The 20061-nt window shown below is 43.7% G+C and overlaps 1 protein-coding gene across 3 annotated transcripts in view; it reads right to left on the bottom strand.

Moving 5' to 3' along the window:
* LOC106602955 (protein Smaug homolog 1) overlaps positions 1-20061 on the bottom strand; it is a 91031-nt gene that overhangs the window by 34952 nt on the left and 36018 nt on the right. The gene's annotated exons all lie outside the window — the stretch shown is intronic.

Below are 20061 nucleotides of genomic sequence, written 5' to 3'. Positions count from 1 at the left end.
ACAATGGCTTATTCAGAATGGTGTGACTTTTTGAATTTACAGATAGCAAATGTGCAGTGTTTTCCATTAGTGCCGGCTGTCGTCTATACAGCTGGTTACACACTCATTTTTCAGCCAGATACCTTTCCACAATTCCTAAGTCAGAAAAAAAAGTCTGCCGAGCCATCTCCCGCTAGAATGAACGATATGATCGTGATAACAAAAGGCTTGAGTTCCTGTATGTTCACCCGACCTAGAATACCTCAAATGCTGACCTTACTATCTCCCAAGAGAATTATCTTCAGTTAGTCACAGCCATGTATATCCCCCCTCAAGCCGATACCACGACGGCCCTCAAAGGACTTCACTGGACTTTATGCAAAAATCACATATCCTGAGGCCGCATTTATTGTAACTGGGGATTTTAACAAAGCAAATTTGAGAAAAAAAAATCTGCTGAAGTTCTATCAACACACCGACTGTAGTACTCGCGCTGCTAAAAACACTCGACCACTGTTACTCCAACTTCCAGGATGCCTACAGGGCCCTCCCCCGCCCTCCTTTCCGCAAATCTGATCATGACTCCATTTTGCTCCTCCCTTCCTACAGGCAAAAACTCAAACAGGAAGCACCAGTGCTAAGGACTATTCAACGGCGGTCTGACAAATCAGAATCCACGCTTCAAGATTTTGATCCGTGGGATATGTTCCGGATAGCTTCGGAGAATAATGTCAATGATTATAGTGATACGGTGACTGAGTTTATCAGGAAGAATCATGCAAGCTAACAGGCGGGCCACAAACAGACAAATGACGGCGCAGTACAACAGTGGTGTGCAGAATGGCAACTCGGAATGCACAACTCGTTGATCCTTGTCACGGATGGGCTGTTGCAGCAGATGACCACACTGGAGGTTCCACTACTATCCGCCAAAAACAAGAAAGAAGCGGCTCCGGTGGGCACACGATCAGCAACACTGGACAATTGAGGAGTGCAAAAAATATCACCTGGAACATGAGCTCAGTTTACTTGAGTGGCCTACACAGTCCCAGACCTCAATCCAATAGAGCATCTTTGGGATGAGATGGAAAGTTGAATGTTCGCATCATGAATGTACCGCCGTCCAATCTGCAGTAACTGTGTGATGCCATCGCGTTTCTGACACCTTGTACAATGCCCCGAATAATAATAAACTTTTGACTGGTACTGTATGCATGTCCTCAGATCCTCAAAAAGGTTCTACAGCTGCACCATCGAGAGCATCCTGACTGGTTGAGTCACTGCCTGGTATGGCAAATGCTTGGCCTCCGACCGCAAGGCACTGCGAACGCCCAGTACACATCACTGGGGCCAAGCTTCCTACCATCCAGGACCTTTATACCAGACGGTGTCAGAGGAAGGTCCTAAAAATTGTCAAAGACTCCAGCCACCCTAGTCATAGACTGTTCTCTCTGCTACCGCACGACAAGCGGTACCGGAGTGCCAAGTCTAGGTCCAAGAGGCTTCTAAACAGCTTCTACCCCCAAGCCATAAAACTCCTGAACATCTAGTCAAATGGCTACCCAGACTATTTGCATTGCCTCCCTTCCCCCTCCACACCACTGTCACTCTCTGTTGTCATCTATGCATAGTCACTTTAATAACTCTACCTACATATACATACTACCTCAAATAACCGGAGCCCCTGCACATTGACTCTGTACCGGCACCCCCCCTCTGTACCGGCACTGTAAGGTCTGCACCTGCTGTATTCGGCGTATGTGACTAATAAAATGTGATTTGATGTAGTGGTGTAACAATGTTATATGATGTACTGTTATATCTTTTGTTTTATGTGTAGTGTAGCAGCTAATGGGGATCTTTAATAAATACAAATATAGTGGTGCCCGCCCCAGAGCTGTGTCTACTGCCTATGGCTCTGGCCTTAAGGCCCAGTTTATTCTCATGACCCCCAGTAACACCTTTCTCCTAAATTTAGAGCCCTCCATTTGACTTGGACTGAGGCCTGCTCTTTCCCTTGCTCTTGCTTTCACTATTCCCCCCAATCTCCTATGGCTGTCCTACTGTCTACAATGCTCCACACACTCTTTTCTTCACTCTTGACTCTTTAGCCTGCTTTTCACTCTCTCCTCCTTCTCACGCCCCCCCTCAAGGTTTAGTATTGAATTGGAGCAGCAGGCAGCTTATACAATAGCCTAGTCATCTTTGGGACTCTCTCGTCCTCCTTCCACGTTCCTCTTGCCTCCCTCCCCCTGCTCTATCCCCCTTCATGTCCTCCCTACTTTCAAATATAGATGACAGACAAAAACAGTTTGAGGTGGCAGGTATTCCACCCTCTGTCTCCGAGTGTCAGTGCCATTCATCCATTCCTTGTCTAGCCGGGAGGGAGAGTGACATTGATCAAGCTTTATTAACATGGGATTATGTTCAGTGCTTTTTAAAAGGGTATCCATTCACCTTGTGCTCGGAGACACACACCAATAACCTAGAATGCAAAAGTTGTGAAAACGCGTGCACACACACACACACACAATCATCATCAAATTCACTGTTGGCACGACGGTGGTAGGCCTGATTACCAGCGACAATGACCTGGCAGTGTGGTGCCGGAGCAACAACCGCTCCCTCAACGTCAGCAAGACCAAAGAGCTGATCATGGACCACATCGACAGGGTGGCAGTGGAGCAGGTAGACAGCTTCCAGTTCCTCAGTGTCCAAGACTTAAAATGGTCCATACACAAGCACAGTCGTGAAGACGCGACAGTGCCTCTTCCCCCTCAGGAGTTTGAAAAAGTTTGGCATGGGCCCTTAAAATACTCAAACACTTCTACAGCTGTACCATTGAGAGCATATTGACTGGCTACATCACTGCTTGGTAAGGCAATAGCACCGCCCTCAATCGCATGGCGCTACAGAGGGTTGTGCGGACAGCCCAGTTCATCACTGGGGCCAAGCTCCCTGCCATCCAGGACCTCTATATCAGGCAGTGTGAAAAGAAGGCCCGGAAAATCATTAAAGACTCCAACCACACAAGTAATAGACTATTTTCTCCCCTGCCGCACGGCAAGATACCGGTGCATCAAGTCTGACACCAACAGGCTCTTGAACAGCTTCTATCCCCAACCAATACAATTGATAAATAGCTAACAAAATACAGTAGCTACACAGACTACATTTTTGCACTCTCTATGCACACTCACAGGGCCCTACACACGGTCACTCCATCATTTGCTAACTCACACATACATTTATACTGACTCTACACACACACACACACACACACACACACACACACACACACACACTCATATACAGTGCCTTGCAAAATAATTCATCCCCCTTGCCGTTGTGCCAAGAGGGCCACCCACCAAAACTCAGACCAGGCAAGGAGGGCATTCATCAGAGGCAACAAAGAGACCAAAGATAACCCTGAAGGAGCTGCATAGCTCCACAGCAGAGAGGTCCATAGGACCACTTTAAGCCGTACACTCCACAGAGCTGGGCTTTACAGAAGAGTGGCCAGAAAAAAGACATTGCTTAAAGATACAAATAAGCAAACACATTTGGTGTTCGCCAAAAGGCATGTGGAAGACTCCCCAAACATATGGAAGAAGGTACTCTGGTCAGATGAGACTAAAATTGAGCTTTTTGGCCATCAAGGAAATGCTATGTCTGGCGCAAAACACCTCTCATCACCCTGAGAACACAATCCCCACAGTGAAGCATGGTGGTGGCAGCATCATGCTGTGGGGATGTTTTTCCATCGGCAGGGACTGGGAAACTGGTCAGAATTGAAGGAATGATGGATGGCACTAAATACGGGGAAATTCTTGAGAAAAACCTGTTTCAGTCTTCCAGAGATTTTAGACTGGGACGAAGGTTCACCTCCCAGCAGGACAATGACACTAAGCATACTGCTAAAGCAACACTCGTGTGGTTTAAGGGGAAACATTTAAATGTCTTGGAATGGCCTAGTCAAAGCCCAGACCTCAATCCAATTGAGAATCTGTGGTATGACTTAAAAGATTGCTGTACATCAGCGGAACCAATTTGAAGGAGCTGGAGCAGTTTTGCTTTGAATAATAGGCAAAAATTCCAGTGGCTAGATGTGCCAAACTTATAGAGACATACCCCAAGAGACTTGCAGCTGTAATTGCTGCAAAAGGTGGCTCTACAAAGTATTGACTTTGGGTGGGTGAATAGTTATGCACGCTCAAGTTCTGTTTTTTTTTGTCTTATTTCTTGTTTGTTTCACAATAAAACATATTTTGCATCTTGGAAGTGGTAGGCATGTTGTGTAAATCAAACAATACAAACCCCCCCAAAAATCAATTTTAATTCCAGCTTGTAAGGCAACAAAATAGGGAAAATACCAAGTGGGGTGAACACTTTCGCAAGCCACTGTACAAGCTGCTGCTACTCTGTTTATCTTATATCATTTTGCCTATTCCCCTTACCCCTATACATATCTACCTCCATCACTCCAGTATCCCTGCACATTATAAATATGGTATTGGAATTTACTTTTTTTCCCTGTATATACAGTGGGGGAAAAGTATTTGATCCCCTGCTGATTTTGTGTGTTTGCCCACTTACAAAGAAATGATCAGTCTATAATTTTAATGGTAGGTTTATTTGAACAGTGAGAGACAGAATAACAACAAAAAAATCTAGAAAAACACATATCGAAAATGTTATAAAATGATTTGCATTTTAATGAGGGAAATAAGTATTTGACCCCTCTGCAAAACATGACTTAGTACTTGGTGGCAAAACCCTTGTTGGCAATCACAGAGGTCAGACGTTTCTTGTAGTTGTCCACCAGGTTTGCACACATCTCAGGAGGGATTTTGTCCCACTCCTTTTGCAGATCTTCTCCAAGTCATTAAGGTTTCGAGGCTGACGTTTGCCAACTCAAACCTTCAGCTCCCTCCACAGATTTTCTATGGGATTAAGGTCTGGAGACTGGCTAGGCCACTCCAGGACCTTAATGTGCTTCTTCTTGAGCCACTCCTTTGTTGCCTTGGCTGTGTGTTTTGGGTCATTGTCATGCTGGAATACCCATCCACGACCCATTTTCAATGCCCTGGCTGAGGGAAGGAGGTTCTCACCCAAGATTTGACGGTACATGGCCCCGTCAAATGATGCGATGAAGTTGTCCTGTCCCCTTAGCAGAAAAACACCCCCAAAGCATGTTTCCACCTCCATGTTTTAATGGTAGAGATGGTGTTCTTGGGGTCATAGGCTGCATTCCTCCTCCTCCAAACACGGCGAGTTGAGTTGATGCCAAAGAGCTCCATTTTGGTCTCATCTGACCACAACAATTTCACCCAGTTGTCCTCTGAATCATTCAGATGTTCATTGGCAAACTTCAGACGGCATGTATATGTATTCCTGAGCAGGGGGACCTTGCGGGCGCTTTAAGAGTGTGCTCCTAATCTCAGCTCGTTACCTGTATAAAAGACACCTGGGAGCCAGAAATCTTTCTGATTGAGAGGGGGTCAAATACTTATTTCCCTCATTAAAATGCAAATCAATTTATAACATTTTTGACATGGGTTTTTCTGGATTTTTTTGTTGTTATTCTGTCTCTCACTGTTGAAATAAACCTACCATTAAAATTATAGACTGATCATTTCTTTGTCAGTGGGCAAACGTACAAAATCAGCAGGGGATCAAATACTTTTCCCCCCACTGTAGTATGCTAACTTTATGTATTTCATAGTGTTTTTTCTAGTAATAAATTGTTATTGATTATTACAATGTTTCTGCTTTGAGTTTGCAAGAAAGGCATTTCACTCTAAAGTGGTATCCTCTCCTGCATATGCCCCACTTGTGGGAATTTGTTGACACATCATTACAGTTAGAGTACAACTGTAAGACAAGGAGACTGAACAAAATACTATTGAGACGCACCCCGGGGTTTCGGAAGAACAAGAGTCAACAACAAATGGGCGAGTCTCAAAGAGGATGAGAACACTTCCTCTACAACAGAGATGGAAAGGAGAAATAGAAAAAAATGCCCAGACTTTGCCTGTCAAGATGTCAGTTCACAGCGTTCAGAGTTCAGAGGTCAAAGTGGGGCTGCTAGGCTTGGGAAACACGACGCTAGTGAACCCAGAGGAATGCAGCAATGAAGGAGGAGTTGGGTGAGTTCTGAAGTCTGTGTCTCTCCCTCGTCCCTCCCTCTCTCTCACTCACTCTTCCCCCTATCACGACCCGCGCTGACCCTTCAGGGTAGAAGTGCTAAACTCATCCAACTCCAGCAGAAAAAGGAGGGAGAGATAAGAGGGGGAAAAAATAATAAGAAAAGCAGAGCAGACACAGCGGAGGGGCTGTGAAAGAGGTATGGAAACAGTGAGTAGCTGCTCCTTCCAGCGTAATCCCCCCTCTCCCTTTCTTTTTTTACCCCCCACCTACTGCTTCTCTCTCACACTCCATCAGTCTCTAAAACTCCCTTGTTCCTCCTCATTTTTGTCTCTGCCTTTCTCACTCTATAATAGCTTCCTCTGTCCTCCCAGTCGCTCTCCTCCTCTGGCCTTTTCTAGGTGAAACAATGTTGTGCTGCCTGCCTGGTGAACTTTGCATTGCAGGGGTGCCCAGCAAAAAAACACTGTTGCTACCGCCAAGGGTGTAGCTTTGTAAGGTCCTACATTGGGCCATAGTTTGGTTTATTTCTCTTCACACACAAACAATCCCTCCCCTGCCGACAGCCTTCTCTTTTGCCTAAAATATATATTTTTCCCCTCAACAATTGATTATGATTGAGCACAGAGAGAAGAAAGGTATGGGTCAGCACACAGGCAGGCAGATGGACAGAGTGAGAGCGACAGACAGAAAGACACAGTAGCAGACAGACAAAATGACAACTTTTACTCAATGCCTTAGTGTGACTTGATCAACCATGTCGCTCATCAAAAAGGGTGCTTCCTTTGCTCTGAGAATAAACATGTTTTTCACATGGGGGCCACTTTTCAAAGGCATGTGTGGTTCTCTCACTCCCTGAGCTCAGCCCAACTGCCTCCCAGCGGGTCTTGTGCCACAACCCCCATGGACAGTACAGCAGAGACTAGAGACAGTATACCAACCATAGAAATAAAATCAGGGTTAAAAAGGTACCAAGTCCTTTCTATAGATTATATTTCTATGATACCAAGCCCTCATACTAGGGGTGATCGACTCCAGGATTTTTGACCCTGACTCTTGTCGACTCCCAAAACACGCTGAAATGGCCTACTAGGAATACTAATTGTGTATTCTAGAGAGGACTGGCATGAGTATGATGCTGCCCATTTGCTTGTCAATTTACAAAAAGCTTATTTTGTTTGAATATAGAAGGTGATGTGTAGGAACTAGAAGTTTTCAGTGTATTTCTGCTGTGCTTGGCCTTGACATCCCATGAGATGATGCTGCGCACTCTACTCTGATAAACCTATTCTTTGCCGTATTATCTAGCCCTATTCGGACAGGACTAGTAATACTAGAGACGTTGGTTATGTCATTATTATCCAAGCATCAGCGTTTTTACAGAGGACAATTCACACGGGATTCGTTTTTTTCCCCCCAAACTGCCCCCTGTAATTCTTCATTTTTGACTCATTCAGTTGACTAATGACGGAAGCCTGGAGTGGAGGTTTTTATTTCAACGTCATGTCTAAAAACGATAATAGGCTACACAAATAACGCGTGCTTTGCTGACAAATGTATAGGTGTCACCATAATATTTAAATTTGAGAAAGTGGGATCATAATCCTTATTTTAGTGATCCATGGTAGACGTCCCTCCTAATAAAAATGCCCCCCATCCTGCTGATTTGAGCTGCTGAACAGTATTTGCACTTGAGATGCGTTTATGGATGAGAAAGTGAACTTGCCATTGGGATTCGGGGATGCCCTGCTTTGCTATCTATTGCCTAGGTAAACTACTGTATCAACAGCCAGGGTTTAATTAAATAAGCTATAGGCGCATATTGCCAAATGCGTCAGTTTAATTAGGCCAATGTTAACCTTCAATTCACTGGCACAATGTGGGACAGCTGAGCCATACTAATTAGGAGGAGGACAGTGAGTGTAGCAGAATGAAGCAAATCAGCACAAAATTGTAGGAGAAGATCCTCCCGCAGCGGATACACTTACGGTATTGATGACATCACAGTGGCTACTAGTACTCACCTGCAGCTCACCTCCGCCCTAGTCACACCCCTTTCACCTCCTACGCCGCCCACAGTATTACTCGGCCAACGACTGTATAATCTGAGTCAATGTAGCAGGATTAAATACCCACAAAATAAATTCTGTGGGTGCTAGACTGACTCAGTTTACAGTCTGCTTTGCTGGCTGCCGAGGTTGATGCGGAGAAAGAGGAAGTCAATGAGTGTAGTAGCACGTGAACTAGTTGACAGGTGAGTGCTAGGCTCTTTAAGTCATCCTTCCTCAATTCCTCTCCTAAAAACCCATTGGAGAAGAAGGTCAGAGGGGAGGGCCCTTGTACCTTCTCCTATACAGTTGTGATACAGTACAGGAGATAGGAGGAGGAGAAGATAGGATGCAAGTATTCAAGGATGCAAGTATTCAAGGAAAGAATAAGTGAGACAAAGCTCTAGTAGCCATCTTGTGGTGATGGCACCCGCCCTGAGACCTAAAGTACTGTTTTCCGAGCCCAACCTAGAGCATGGTTTTGGTAGGATAATGGACGCTGCTTTGTGGGTATGAAGTGCTGTTGTGGACAGGGGTTGCATCCCAGGTCAGCCATACAGGGATTGTTACTCCCACACCAATGTGCAAGGAGATCAGCTGCAAATCTGTGCAATATCAGACAAAATGAGAGTGGGTGACAACCAAATAAAACAGACAAAACAGGGAATATTCAATGATCGGGATAAGATCAAGGCTGTGCAGGCCAGTCAAGTTCTTCCACACCGATCAACAAACCATTTCTGTATGGATCTCGCTTTGTGCACGGGGGCATTGTCATGCTGAAACAGGAAAGGGCCTTCCCCAAACTGTTGCCACAAAGTTGGAAGCACAGAATAGTCCAGAATCTCATTGTATGCTGTAGCGTTAAGATTTCCCATTTCATGAAGCTCCTGACAAACAGTTCTTGTGCTGACGTTGCTCCAAAAGGCAGTTTGGAACTCTGTAGTGAGTGGTGCAACCGAGGAAAGACGATTTTTACGCGCTACGCACTTCATCACTCGGCGGCCCGTTCTGTGAGCTTGTGTGGCCTTCCACTTTGCGGCTGATCCGTTGTTGCTCCTAGACATTTCCACTTCACAATAACAGCACAGTTGACTGGGGCAGCTCTAGCAGGGCAGAAATTTCAGAACTGACTTGTTGGAGGAGAGCGAGAGCGAGAGAGACGAGGTGGTCACTGGGTGTGCACACCAGGCCCATTCTGGACTAGCCAAGTGTGCCCTTTTAATTAAATCAAACTTTGAGACACCAAATGACAGATGGGCTTGGATGCCAATTCAGCAGCTTGGGAAGCACGACTTCTATACAGACCGAAGACAGACAACCACTTCTTCATGTCAATCCAACCAAAATAGTCTAGGAATAATGTTGAGTCATTGTGGAAAATGAATTACAAAAGTGATTTCTCTAACTGGCTGAGATGAGAGACAGAGACACACACACACACACACACCACCACCACCCCCATCTCGGCCCCATCCACTCAGCTCTGCCTGTTTTCCGTCTGAAGTTTACCTCATGACAGAGCAGAGAGCCGGGTTTATGGGGCCTAAGCCTACTGTTCTGTATTTATCCTGTTAGCAAAACAAACAGGGCCCAGGCGCTACCGGGTAACGCTTGACTTCACAAAGTCAGGGTTAGCCGTTAGGTGCAGTTAGCCCCTGGGGGTGTATGCTAATGTTACTGAATGAATGGCAGTGACCAGTTACGATGATGGCCCAGCTTGTAGAAAAGTGCCACAGGAAGAGTTAGTGGTGACTAACGCCAGCTCCCTCAGAAAAGCTCACTCAAAAGAGCAACGGGAGGAGTTTAAATCCAGCCGATGGACTGAGAGAAGGGGGGGAAAGGCAATGAAAAGTAGCCCAGAGCAAATGTTCCCTCAAATAAAATTCAGCACTGAGCAAATTTCAGGTCTGCTGAGCGCAAACTTGAACATTGAAAATTCTGTGCAACTTCCGGCGCGTGTTTCCTGTGAACAGTGAGACTGTACCAGCTTTAAGTTACAGTTTTAACAGCGGCCAAGTAGGCTACTGTGGCTATTTGATCATAATGTGTGCCTACCAGAGTTGCCTATCATCAAAAACAATGGAGAAAATGCATCTCATAACACTTTAACATGGAAATAGCTGTTCTGTCATTCAGTCTACAGTAGCAGCACATGTGTGGTGTTCAATGTAGGCCTACATTTTTTATTTAACTAGGCAAGTCAGTTAAAAACAAATTCTTATTTACAATGGCGGCCCGGACGACACTGGACCAATTGTGCGCCACACTATGGGACTCCCAACTGGTCAAAACCTTCGCCAAAAGAAGAAAGAACGACAAGTGATGGGGGAGAAATAAAAAGGAAAGAAAAACAGAAAAAGCCCCACACCCATATCCCTTCCTTACTGAGTGGACTCTCTAGCTCAGCAGAGAGGAATGCGCTAGCATACCACAGGTCCTAGCTCAAGAATGTGCAGTTTCCGAGCAGGGACCGAGCCACTGCTGCATCCCCAAACCACCGCTGGTTAGACACATAGTTCCTTGTTGAGGTCATATGCTCTAAACTACTGGACTAAAAATAGTCATGCACTACAGGTGACATCCATCGTAAACTACCAATGTATGGATATACACATGAAACGGTATGAAAATTTCATATCATGATTATAGTGACCAAAATGATCACGGTTATCAGTATTATCGCGTTATTGTTCAAATGTGCTGGAAATGTTCTAAAAGTACTGATACACTGAAAACACTGAAATCATTTCACCAAGTTTTATATTGAAAACCAACAAACAAATAAAATTAGCAGCACTATGCACTTTTTGTGTGCATAAACATTCAAATAATAACATTAACATAAAAGATGGCACCATATGGCCATGAGGTAAAAGTTTCCCTAGTGCAGGTTTTAATGAACACAACCTTAAGCAAATCAAATGTGCATATGAAAGCAACACAAATCAAATGTGCATATGAAAGCAACACAAATCAAATGTGCATATGAAAGCAACAATACAACCAGATGTAAACAAATCAAATGAACAGCACGCATTTGTATGTCCGTTCTCTCCTTCATAAAGAAATAAGGTGCTGCTGGCCTAACATCCTGTATGTACGCATCTTTGTTCACTTGAGATTGAAATGTAAAAACGTCAGAATATTTACTTTGTCTGGTTTAAGTAGTGATCTGCGAGCGGAGACAAATGTGCCCGCTGGCGTTGAGGTGGACTACAAAGACAGAAGGAAACGTATATATTTGGAAAGACCTCTCTACAATTCAAAAATCCCCATTCACAGAAAGAGTTACGATAGCGTGGTTAACAAAGTTGGAGAGAGGTACTTCAGCTCTGCAAAGGCCTTAGTCTATATATTGTTAATGGTAGGACAAGGGGTGACTCATTGGGGAGATTCACATACAGCTCTGTGCTAGGCGACAGTGTGCTGGACTGCTCCATAACTGACATTCCATCTGAACATATTAATGCATTTACAGTCATTCCACAACTTGCCCTGTCAGATTACTGCCAGATCACACTTTACCTTAAAAAAAATAAAAAAAAATCTTTGGAGTCAACCAAAATAAAATTCCAAATCAGGAACCGTATGTATTCAATCTTCCATATTTGTATATTTATAAAAAAGACCAGTGACAAAGCTCATGAGACAGCATTAATGTGTGGGTGGAAAAAACTAAAAATATTTTCAAGAATGGTTTGACAGGGAATGTAACACTGTCAGGAAAAACCTGAGGCAACTTTCAAATCAAAAACACAGAAACCCCGAGATGCGAGATGTCACACTGAGCAGCAAACACTTTTTAATATCTATACCGATGAGCTTCCGAAACAATCTACAGCTCCTGGGCTCCTCAACAACAGATGACCCGTTTTTGTTGACTGCCAAAACTGGGCACTGACAGTGAAAATGAGCAAAACAAAAATTATGATTTTCCAAAAGAAAGCCGGATCACAAGGAAATAAATACCACATCAACCTTGGAGAGGTCAAAATTGAGCACACCACTAATTATACATACCTTGCTCTTAACATCAGCGCATGAGTGTGGTTCGACGTCGCTATCAAAACACTGGCAGAGAAAGCATGGAGAGCAATAAAGAAAACAAAACCGGATCTACCAAACGTGAAGAATTTTTATAAGTACGACTTCAGCGTGGCAGCAGCACCCCCCGGCCCCGCGGAACCGATGACAACACGCGAGCGACACCTCCATTGCTCAAATCATAGACAAATGCACCTTTTATAACCTAATAATGATGTTGGCAGAAGACTGACTCAGTAGAAATGGTAGACTATAGATCACGAGTCAAACTCATTCCACGGAGGGCTGAGTGTCTGGGGTTTTTCGCTCCACCCATGTACTTTATTGATTAATTAAGGTCATTAATTAGTATGGAACACCCCTCACCTAGTTACCTAGGTCTTAATTGAAAAGAAAAACCAAAAACCTCCAAATACTCGGCCATCCGTGGAATGAGTTTTGACACCCATGTTATAGACTGTTGTTGGTACTTGGTAATTGGCTGCTCTTCAATAGCTAACTAGAAATACTTTTAAAATGTACAAATTAGGGGTCTAATCATCAGTCTCAACAGTTAAAACTCAAGACATACAAATTCAGGTAAGTCCCTCCCCGTTTTGTTCCGTTTGCTTCTGTTTAAGAAAAAATTTAACAGATCGGTGGAATGAATACACCTCAGGGCCAATGTTCCCTAAATTTTTTGGGTCACCTAGCAAATTTTAGGTCTGCTGAGTGAAAATACAGTGCAACTTCTGGCAAATGTTTACTGTGAACACTGAGGCTGTACCCGCTTTAAGTTACAGTTTTAACAGTTGCTAAGTAGGCTACTGTGGCTATTTGATCATAATGTAGGCCTACCAGAGTGGCCTACCATCAAAACATTTAGAAATGCATCCCATTGGGCCCTAATCTATGGATTTTACATGACTGGGCAGGGGCGGAGCCATGGGTGGGCCTGGGAGGGCATAGGCCCAGCCAGCTGGGAGCCAGGCCCAGCCAATCAGAATTATTTTTTTCCCCCATAAAAAGGGCTTTATTATGCATCTCTGTGCTTTGATCTCAAAACAAGCACATCTACTCTCGACCACTCATGCATGTCAATGCAAGAGTCCTCCTCTGATGCTCTCTGTGTAAAACAAAATCAGGGACTACCGGTAAGTTTTGCATAGATGGATTTGTTTCGGTATGTTGCATTGAAAGGGACTAATATGTTGATTTGATCACAATTCCCACAGTAGAGGGAAATGTTGATAGTGTAAACTAACTAGGAAAACTCTAGTAAAGTTGAGCGAAATTCAAATCTCGTGCATCTCTGCACGGGCTGGTATTTCTTCTGCGCAGCAGTCCTGGGGGAGCTATGCAGAGGGAACATTGCCCAGGGCTCACCTTAGGATTTTATGACAAGGTGGTGCTGATGTAGGCCTACGGTTGGGTAGGGGAGAGTTCCCGGAAGGGGAAGTATGTACTGTATGTAGTACGTTCTGTGTCGTTGCTGTTCAAGTCTACTTCTGTGAGAACCATTTTGGTAGATGGTAGCTAGCTAGCTAGCTACTTTGCCGCTTTGGACAGTGCAGGCAGACTGTTTTTCCTTGAATGCGGCGGCAGTGAAAGCATTGCTAAAAGCCAATTGCAGACCTGCCAACCTTAAAGAATTTGTATGAGTACCACTTCAGCGCGGATACACCGGCCCCACGACGGTGCGTGTACAACACCCACACTGCTTAAATCATAGGCAAATGCACCTTTTTTTGCCTAAAAATGATGTTGGCAGAAGACCAACTCAGTAGAAATGGTAGACTATAGACTGTTATAGGTAGTTGGTAATAGGCTGTTCATCAGTAGTTAACTAGAAACACATTTAAAATGTACACTCAGGGCCTCCCTAAGATTTTCTGACATGGTGGTGCTGATGTAGACCTAAGGTTGGGTAGGTGGGAGTTTGAGGGGGTCAGTCAACTTCCGGAACATTTTGAAAAATCGAACTGCCATTTCCTGGAACCTAGTGTCTTAAATTATATCAAACAATGTAGCCAAGTAAGCCAACACAGAAGTCTTGTGTTTGATCCTAAATAAAATTGAGGTGGATTCAATGACACATTCTTCTAGGTTAAATTTAGGGGTAAAGATTATTCTAATTCATCTTATTTTGGATACTCTAGTGAAAACGTAAAGTGGATTCTTAATTTTGTTTGGTGTGAAAATTTTGAATAATTAAGTTACTGGATGCAATGTAGTAGTCTAGTTTACTCTAGGCTATTTGGAATCTGAATCAACCTACTGAACTAGGCCTATACGATCTTATTGCTGATCTCCATCCCGACATAATCCATCAAGTTAGGTCTGACTACTAGGGTACCATTCATTCAACATGCCTTGTTGACATTGGTGAACTGACTTATCACATCATTAGCAGCCTACTGTTGACATACAGCTATATCAAGCAGACAGATCGAGAACTGATAATTAACAGACTGATAAAGAGTAGTAGGCCTAACAACTTTCTGTAACATAACTTTCTTTCTCATGCCTTGATCACACCGACAGCTTCAATGCATTTTGGTACACCAGAAGTACATTCATTTCCAATGGAATGCTGCGTTTGCATTGCAGCATTGGGTTGCAGTTGCAGTGTGGTGCACGTGTCGGATTTGTCAAACATAAGCATCATATTGTATGAATAGACAGCTTGACCTAAATGGTAGCAGAAGGTGAATACTGAACTTTTATTTAACACATATCCAGATGATTATGCGTACTATTTTGCGAAATGATACTGTAGGTGTGATCGAGGCGCAAGTTAAAGTAGACTAAACGCTGTAGCTAACTACTTTCATCGTAATGACGCCTAACACGAAACCCAAACCGGCTGCGCGCGCGCATAATAAAAAAATTATTATAAACCAACTTTGGGAAAAGGTATAGTCCTAATGAACATTCTGTAAAAGTACATCTGATGTCAAATATGGACTATTAACTAGAGAGCCCTTTAGCTAGCTAGGTTGCACATAAAAACAATGTATCAAATATCAATCAATTATGGTATTAAAGGCTTTAAAAATGTACTTGAATTTAGCTTACCTGAGATAAACCGCCAGGCGTTCAACTGGGCTGATCGACTCCCGGTAGTTGGTATCAATCCGGGCGATCCTGGCTCCAACCATCTGGAGCAGGTGATCGAACTGGCTTCGGTCCAGACGAAAGTAACTTCGGAATTCCTCTCCAAACAGTCGAAGCTCTTGAATGAGACGGTGGAACTCCCCTGCCTGCTTTCGGGATTTTAACCATCTCTGGACCTACACAGACCTTCGCTTTCGGCGGGGCTGGTTCCGGCCCAACAGCGCGATCAAGACCACCTTCCTCAACATTGGTCTCATTGTTGAAAGAGCTACTCTGCTATCTAGACTATTTATTATAGCATTTTGCTCAAACTGCATTTGAGGGAAATTATATTATAGGCTCTCAACAATTAATTTGTAGACGTCATCGAATAAATAATATACTTGGAAAATAAATGAATAAAAAATGTTAAGAAATTCTACAGTCAAACTGTTTTTATGTTATCCCACATTTTTTTTACAGGATATATGTGCGCAACAAAAATTCAACATTCACATTTTGCTACTTTCTGTCAAGTCTACGCATACAATTTGATGCATACGTTCGATAAATCCAACGTATTGTAATGAAACAGCAGGGAGCAGGTCTCGAACCCTCGACCTTCTAGCAACAGCAAGCTAGCTAAATAGGACACATTAGCTAGCAAGTGCCAGCTAGCCAAATTGCCATAAATGTTTAATGCTTGCGACCTGTCCCCAAATTAATATAATTGGTTCAGTTTGTTTTGATATTTGAAACTGGTGTCGTGATCTCGTTTGGTGTGGGGGGACAAAAACATTTATGCACGATGGGCCGCACGCGCGCAGCCGGTTTGGGTTCGGTGTCACACATCAGTGGTGTCAACGGACGAGGAAGTGGATCTCTAGAGTGTTTTGGCTCAGCTCCAGCTTCAAACAGTTGATTCAAAAACTACAATGTGCCAACTAGAAGTCTATGTTGGTGCATTTTAGGGTCGTTTTTTGTACCAGTGTACTTTGACCTCAAATTGCGTGCATGGTAAGCAAAATACGTGCAGGTTGGCAGGTCTACAATACGCACATTTAAAATCTGTTTTAAAATATTTGACTCCATTATCCAACCAATCCTTCTGTATGGGCAGTGAAATATCAGTCCCACTATTACAGTCAAAATATACATCATGGGACAAAAACACCCACAAACTCCAGCTGGAATTTTGCAAAAACAATGTAAATGTACAAAGAAATTCTACAAACCAGCATGCAAGGCAGAACTTGGAAGGGTTCCTCTTCTACTGCCCACTGAAAAAGGGTATGCAAATTATGGGTACACCTAGCCCAATCAAATGAAGGGTCATACAAGCCCAGAGCATTTTGGTCACAAATGTCTCTGCCCAGAGAGTGACCCCTTAACAAAACTGGCACAAAAACCCTAGATTGACATTAACATGAACTATCTGGCCCCAAGGGTAAAACTTAGACAGTTGGAGGTGAGTAATAAGAATGTGGACATCGACAATTGGCAGAGTGAGGTTGAAGGTCAGAGAAAGATGGGATGCTATCGAACACTGGAATACTTAACTTGTATAAAAGACCCCAAAACAAAGGAAAACCTTATACAGAATTAGTCATCATTGTCTGGCAATTGAAACAGGACGCCTTCAAAAAACACAGCTGGCCAGAGAGGACACACACTGTCATAACTGTGTGTCAGGAGAGATAGAAAGTGAAGAACACTTTATTTTCTTCTTCCCCAAATTCACAATGAAAATGTCTACACATTTTACAGAACAATCAAACAAAGAAAATACGTATACTTTTGGGGGAAAGGTTTGTGATAGACTTGGCAGCACAATGTCACAACTTGCCACAAGTTTCTTCATGTATTAACATTACAGTATATAGACAATATATAGTGCATTCGGGAAGTAAATCAGATCCCTTGACTTTTTCCACATTTTGTTACAGCCTTATTCTAAAATGGATCACATTTTTCCCCTCAATCTACACACAATACCCCAGAAAGACAAAGCAAAAACTGTTTATGGGAAAAAATTAAATATTTGTAACCGATGTGAAATGGCTAGCTAGTTAGCGGTGGTGCGCGCTAATAGCGTTTCAATCGGTGACGACACTCGCTCTGCGACCTTAAGTAGTTGTTCCCCTTGCGCTGCAAGGGCCACGGCTTTTGTGGCGCGATGGGTAACGATGCTTCGTGGGTGACTGTTGTTGATGTGTGCAGAGGGTCCCTGGTTCGAGCCCAGGTTGGGGCGAAGAGAGGGACGGGAAGCTATACTGTTACATATTCATACCCTTTACTTTGTTGACGCACCTGTGGGCAGCGATTACAGCCTCGAATCCTCTTGAGTATGATGCCACAAGCTTGGCACACCTGTATTTGGTGAGTTTCTCCCATTCTTATCTGCTTATCCTCTCAAGCTCTGTCAGGTTGAATGGGGAGCGTCAATGCACAGCTATTTTCAGGTCTCTCCAGAAATGTTCAAATCGGGTTCAAGTTCAGGCCATGGCTGGGCCACTCAAGGACATTCAGAGCCTTGTCCCGAAACCACTCCTGCATTGTCTTGGCTGGGTGCGTCGGGCCAATGTCCTGTTGGAAGGTGAACCTTCACCCCAGTCTGAGGTTGAGCGCTCTGGAGCAGGTTTTCATCAAGGATCTCGCTGTACTTTGATCCGTTCATCTTTCCCTCGATCCTGACTAGTATCCCAGTCCCTGCCCCTGGAAAAACATCCCCACATTATGATGCTGCCACCACCATGCTTCACCGTCGGGATGGTGCCAGGTTTCCTCCAAAGGTGACACTTGGCATTCAGGCCAAAGAGTTCAGTCTTCGTTTCATCAGACCAAAGAATCTTGTTTCTCATGGACTGAATCCTTTAGGTGCCTTTTGGCAAACTCCAAGCGGGCCGACGTGCCTTTTACCAAGGAGTGGCTTCCGTCTGGCCACTCTACCATAAAGGCCTAATTGGTGGAGTGCTGCAGAGATGGTTGTCCTTCTGGAAGGTTCTCATCTCCCCAGAAGAACTCTGGACCTCTGTCAGAGTGACCATCAGGTTCTTGGTCACTTCCCTGACCAAGGTCCTTCTTCCTCGATTGATCAGTTTGGCCAGCTGTAGGAAGTGTCTTGGTGGTTCCAAACTTCTTCCATGTAAGAATGATGGAGGCCACTGTGTTCTTGGGGACCTTCAATGCTGGAGAAAAGATCTGTGCCTCGACACAATCCTGTCTCGGAGCTTTACAGACAATTCCTTTGACCTCATAGCGCATGTTAGAGCAAAAACCAAGCTATCAGCTGTGGGACCTTATATAGACAGGTGTGTGCCTTTTCCAAACCATATCCAATCAATTTGTACCACAATTTACCACAGGTGGACTGCCATCTACTTGTAGAAACATCTCAAGGATGATCAATGGAAACAGGATGCACCTGAGCTCAATTTCGAGTCTCATAGCAAAGGTGGTCTGAACACTTAGAAATAAAAAAATGCATACCTCATTTATGTAATACATTTTTGAACATTTCTAAAAACCTGTTTTTGCTTCCTCATTATGGGGGATTGAGGGGAAAAAATGTTTTTAGAATAAGGCGGTAACGTAACAAAATGTGGAAAAAGGGGACTGAATACTTTCCAAATGCACTGTAAATACCACCTATCAATTTCATTTTATAATTTTATTTTTATGAATTAGATTCTGAACGTTGACCATTATTACATTTTTGTATTAGATGTACAAAACATTAAGAACACTTTCCTAATATTGCTTTGGCAAAATGTTGTTATTCATGCCATTAAAGAATATTGAAAGTGTGTGAGGGAGAGCGAGGGAGCGCGAGGGAACGAGAGCAAGCGAGTGCGAGACCAGTTCAAACATACTGGGCTGACTCAGTTTTAAGCATAGCAGCAGGCAGGGCTGGCCTCCCGAAAGTATCCTGAGTGAGTGTGTGTGGGTATGCACACGTGTGCCTTCACTTGTATGTATGTATGTATGTATGTATGTATGTATTTATGTATGTAATACACACACACAGTTGAAGTCAGAAGTTTACATACACCTTAGCCAAATATATTTAAACTCAAGTTTCATAATTCCTGACATTTAATCCTAGTAAAAATTCCCTGTCTTAGGTCAGTTAGGGTCACCCCTTTTTAAGAATGTGAAATGTCAGAATAATAGAGTGATTTATTTCAGCTTATATTTCTTTCATCACATTTCCAGTGGGTCAAAAGTTTACATACACTCAATTAGTATTTAGTAGCATTGCCTTTAAATTGTTTAACTTGGGTCAAACGTTCTGGGTAGCCTTCCACAATAAGTTGGGTGAATTTTGGCCCATTCCTCCTGACAGAGCTGGTGTAACTCAGTCAGGTTTGTAGGCCTCCTTGCTCACACATGATTTTTCAGTTCTGCCCACTCATTTTCTATAGGATTGAGGTCAGGGCTTTGTGATGGCGACTCCAATACCTTGACTTCGTTGTCCTTAAGCCATTTGCTTTGGAAGTATGCTTGGGGTCATTGTCCATTTGGAAGACCCATTTGCGAGCAAGCTTTAACTTCCCGACTGATGTCTTGAGATGTTGCTTTAATATATCCACATAATTTTCCTCCACATGATGCCACCTATTTTGTGAAGTGCACCCTGCAGCAAAGCACCCCCACAACATGATGCTGCCACCCCCGTGCTTCACGGTTGGGATGGTGTTGTTCGGTTTGCAAGCCTCCCCCGTTTTCCTCCAAACATAACAATGGTCATTATGGCCAAACAGTT

Source organism: Salmo salar, chromosome 01 (genome assembly GCF_965601325.2).
Source record: "Salmo salar chromosome 01, fSalSal1, whole genome shotgun sequence".
NCBI classification, from domain to species: Eukaryota; Metazoa; Chordata; class Actinopteri; order Salmoniformes; family Salmonidae; genus Salmo; species Salmo salar.
Note: the sequence above shows the minus strand (reverse complement) of the source record. Positions and strands in the feature narration are given on the sequence as shown.